Here is a 4,780-nt window from a genome sequence, read left to right as displayed (position 1 = left end):
TTTTTTTTTTTTTTTTTGGTGCCAGGAATCAAACTCAGGACTTTGTGCTTGCCAGGCAGACGCAGCACCACTGAGCTAAATCCCCAGCCAGAAAACAAGTGTTTTACTAGCTACTACAATTACTCTTTGGAAACTTTGCTCCCATCTCATCCAGACCCATGGACTCAATTCCCTCCTCCAATCATCTTATCAAGGTAATTTCCTTTAAGGTGCCGTTATGGTTTAGATCAAAAATATCCTCCCCAAAATCTTGTGTGTTCAGAGGTGGTGCTTTTAGAAGGTGGTTGAATCATGGGCGCTTCATACTTATCACTGGATTGATCCATTGATGGATTTATAGTTGAATGTAACATTACTAGGCGGTAGAGCCCGTTGGAGGAAGAAGACTTTGGGAGTGTGTCTTTGGATAGGATAGCTCTTGCTTTAGCTTGTTCTGTCTCGTTCCATGTCCCGGTTGCCTTGGGGTGGGTGGCTTTCCTCTGCCAGGCCCTCTGCTATGCTACTTCTACCTTGGAGCCAGATGACCATGAACATAACCCTGTGAAATCATAGCCAAATAAACTTCCCCAGCTATTTTTGTCCCAGTAATAGGAAAGCTTATAGAGGAACAGTGAATAAAATAAATACATGAGAATTTAGAGCTTGGAAAGGCAAGAGAAAAGGAACAGAAAGAGCATAGCAAAGTGCTGTCAATGGCCAAACGACTTAATCTACCTTGTGAGTGATATTGTATGTGTTTGGAGAGAAGGAGAACAGTTGCTTTCCAGAAGAAGATAAGAAACTATCACTGGGTGTGGTGGCACATACCTGTAATCCCAGAACTTGGGAGCCTCAGGCAGGAGGATCACTGAGAGTTTGAGGCCAGCCTGGGCTACCTACTGAGTTCCAGGTCAGCCTCAACTACATAGTGAAACCCTGTCTCCAAAAAAACAAACTATCTACAGGGTAAAAAACTGAGAAGTAACAGACAATAGTGACAAAGACAAATATGAATCTCTAAGAAACTCCAGAAGTTGTGAGACATACACTAAACTTACCTGACTTGAAATGGAAATACAAGCTTGTTTGAAATAGATTGTTAAGGATAAATGCAACTTACATCACAGTTTAAAATGTACAGAGCTGTAAAACATATGTAGATATAAATTAACATTCATGCTATCAAATATTTTCCATCATAGGGTTATGCGTGAATTTTTTTCTCCTGTTTTCTATTTTTCTGAAATAAACACAAATTAGAAAAATATAAAGAAAATGTTCAAGAAAAACAATTAGGGTACTACCATATTTTTAGAAATTAGATTGAACATTAGCCAAGTCTTGTTTTCAGCACAGTTTCCCACATAATTGGTCAATTGTAAAAGAACTCTTTGGATCAGGTCTATTCATCTTGTTACTTGTAGGCACATTCTGCAGCTCATTCATCTTGGTAGGCCTATTTAAGAGACAGGGTTAGCTAATTAGAATTTTTAGTTAGGATCTTTTCCATGGCCATTGATGATGTCTGGATATACTCTCCCTGGAAAGTCCTTTCAATAACTTAGTTTCTAGTTTGTCTTATAGTAAGATCTGATTCAGAATATTGTTCCAGTAAATTCAAAACTGGCTAAGAGAAAGCTAATGATTTATTTAAAAGTTCTCCCTGTATCCTTGCTACTTTACCTTCTTATCCTTATCAAGTTTCCATTAGTAAATGTATGAACTTTTATGCAAAGTAATAGAGTACATACCTACCCTGTGACTGGTACATTAAGATTCTTCCCTCACAGAGACTCACCCTCCCATTTTCCAGCTTAATTTCTAAGTACAAAGATCTCTCATTAACCAGAAACAGCAGGCACTTTAGATTTCCTAGTAGAGGATAATGCAGAACAGATTTATCCATTAAATGAATACCTGGCTAATAGAATATATTAGAGATCCTAATTGCACTCTGTGCTCTCCTAATGCTAAACTTCACCATTGGAAAGGTATGTGCTGCCACTAGCCATACTATCTTCCTATTTTTAAAAAAGGCATACTTTCTTCAGGACAGACCCTGCCCCACACAAGGGTACATGACTTGCTGACAGGACCAGGTAGGGATTTTCACTCACCCCGTCAGCTGAATACCCTAGTGCATTATTAAGTCTGAATAACTGTCCAAAATATCCATAGTTTATGCGCTAAGATCTTACTTTACTCCCAGGAGGAAATCTTGTCACTAAATTGTGCTTCAATTCTAAACCTGTACTTAGTAGAACAATGTTTCCCAGCTATTTAGATTTCATGGATCAGTTAAATTCCAAAATAATCAAAAAGTCTTGAGGGAACCGGATTGTCAAGTTTTACTTGAAAAACAAAACAGGACTTACAACATGCAATTTACTAAGCATAATAATTTTATTTTTAAAATAACCAATGCATGTTCTGGATAAAAAGCTGCATCGGTGCACAGGCCATAGCAGACCAAGTTGTCACTGCCTGCTGGCTCTGTCATTGACTCCTCTGTCCTGCTCATCCATCAGCCACACTGGCTCTCTGTCTCCAGCTTGCCCAGCTGCTTCTGCTGCCCTCGTTTGCTTGTGGCCTACAGGTCTTTCCAGTCTCTGACTAGAGTCACAGAAGTACTCTCAACAAATGTAGAAACTGTTACTATTTCCGTGAGTTATATAAAAGAAAAGCATCAGTGGTTATATATCAGTTGGTTTCATATTTATCATATCTGCTAGGTAGAGCTTCATGAGAGGAACATAACTACATGGTTTTGTCCCTGGCAGCTGACACAGGACAGGTCTACATAATAAGTAATTAAGTATTTGTTGAATAGATTAAACCAACATCCCTTACATAATGTTTGCTAATGAGAAATCTGAGTTTTGAACCAGAAGAACATATTCCTTTCTTTTGAATATTAAATATATATAAGTTGCTTTTCTCTTGGCCTATTTCCAACTTAGATACAGGTTTATATTCCCATCCCAGAAACTATTTAATTTTCTGGTTGGAGTGTTTACTATTTCCTCTTTCATGTTTTTAAAATCATTTTTACCCTTTATTATAAGCTGCTTCAAATTCCTTTTTTTAAGAGAGATAAAGGGTGCAAATAAATAAAAGCCTAATAATGCAATGGCTCACCTGTTTCTGAAATGAAATGCTGACATTTCAGATGTTCCATATTGTAAAGGTTAGATGGTTAAATACATTCCTGTTCTGCTACATCAGACCACATGCAAACCACGCAAATATATCAGACTTGTAAATGGAGATAATTTTAAGGGACAGGTAGATATTTGAAATCAAGAGAAAGGAAAATACAAAGTATAGCATTCTAGTTTTAAAACAACCAACCTTAATAAAATCACTGCATGTACACCTACTTATGCTTATTATGTGCCTTTTTAAAATACTGAGAAAATCCAACTGCCAAGTGAGGTACTTTCCAAAGATTTTGGCAATGCATGAAGACTTTTTCCCATGAGATTTATATAGATTTGCTCTTAACATTTTCAGTAGACCACACTATCTCTCTAGCTCAGTAAATAGTACTTAAAACTGGGCCAAATATTAAAGTTCAAACTCTGCACTATTTTCTAATAAACAGGATTTAACACAAAATATATAGAACTAATAATCCCTAATTGGCTTGATTATTCATATAAAACATGCATTACCTGTAGTGTCTGGTAGAGGTTTATCACAAGAAACATCCAGAAGGTTCCCACCGTAAAATAAATCACCTCAGTTTATCTGATGACTCACATACTGAAACATATTGCAATCCTCCAAGTGCAAACACTTTTGGAGTCTTAGCCGGCCACATCCTCTCACATGCATGACAAACAAGCCAAGAGGAATCCAGAGAATTTGGTGCGGGCCACACAGAGGATGAAGGGCAGTAAGGACTAAGCCCCGCCTTTGTGCCTGCACCTTGTGCCAGAACACTCACCATCAGGGAGGATCAGCTGAAGAAGAGCCAAGTGGCAAAATTATCACCTCTGAGCAAGAAAGTGCCACAGCCCCTAGGCATGTGCTTAAGCTACCACAGACTTTACTTGATGATATGTGAAGGGAGGGGTATTTTTGTTATATCCAGTTTTTCTTCCATTGCTGATGTCCCTGTCTCCAAACCCACAGAGCACACTTGATCAGTATGCACAACACTTATGAAACACCCAGGGCTCAATTCTGCACTCGAGACTCTTCTGAGGGCAGGGAATGTATCCCTGGCACACACATTTGATGAGCTACCTTGAATTTAATCTAATTCCACAGAGTGAGAGCCTCTCGTCAAAAGCTTAATATGAGTACAAAAGGACCATTTTCAATCCATCAGGGAAAAGAAAGGCACTTGCTCTTCTGAATAGCTGAAAGTTTTGGCGCAGAGCCTGGCATCTTGCTTGGTAGGCACAGCAACTTTTGTATTCAGATTAGCAGGAGGGGAAAAAAATCCCAACTGAAATAGGCAGGCTCCTTTTATAATGGGGACACCTGAGCCTTGTTGTCCATCTCAGCAGGTGTTCTAGCAGAAGGCAGGTTATAGCAGAGACCCTAGAATCAGCCCTGGTTTTGACTATTAGTTCCAAATTTTACCAGGTAAGTAATAATACTGCAATCTATAGATTGCTTCCTTGCCAATAAAATGGAGCCTCAGGGTTGTGGTGGACACAAGTAATTGCTCTAATCCTCACCACAATCTGGTAAAACAAATGCCTAGATCTGCCACAAGTATACAAGTATCTGTTCACATTCTGTCATCCTCTCCTTACTTTCTGCTGACTTCTCAACTTTTCTCCTGACA

The 4,780-nt window shown here is 38.7% G+C and overlaps 1 protein-coding gene across 1 annotated transcript in view; it reads right to left on the bottom strand.

Annotated features, from left to right (window-relative positions):
* Hhla2 (HERV-H LTR-associating 2) overlaps positions 1-3,875 on the bottom strand; it is a 66,807-nt gene extending 62,932 nt beyond the window's left edge. The window contains exon 1 of the transcript XR_002025545.2: positions 3,654-3,875. The gene's annotated coding sequence lies outside the window, so the exon portion shown is untranslated. The remainder of the gene's footprint in view (positions 1-3,653) is intronic.
* Positions 3,876-4,780: the final 905 nt, after the last annotated feature.

The sequence above is a fragment of the Fukomys damarensis genome, unplaced genomic scaffold (assembly GCF_012274545.1).
Source record: "Fukomys damarensis isolate Sample0158 unplaced genomic scaffold, DMR_v1.0_HiC HiC_scaffold_24, whole genome shotgun sequence".
Taxonomy (NCBI): domain Eukaryota; kingdom Metazoa; phylum Chordata; class Mammalia; order Rodentia; family Bathyergidae; genus Fukomys; species Fukomys damarensis.
Note: the sequence above shows the minus strand (reverse complement) of the source record. Positions and strands in the feature narration are given on the sequence as shown.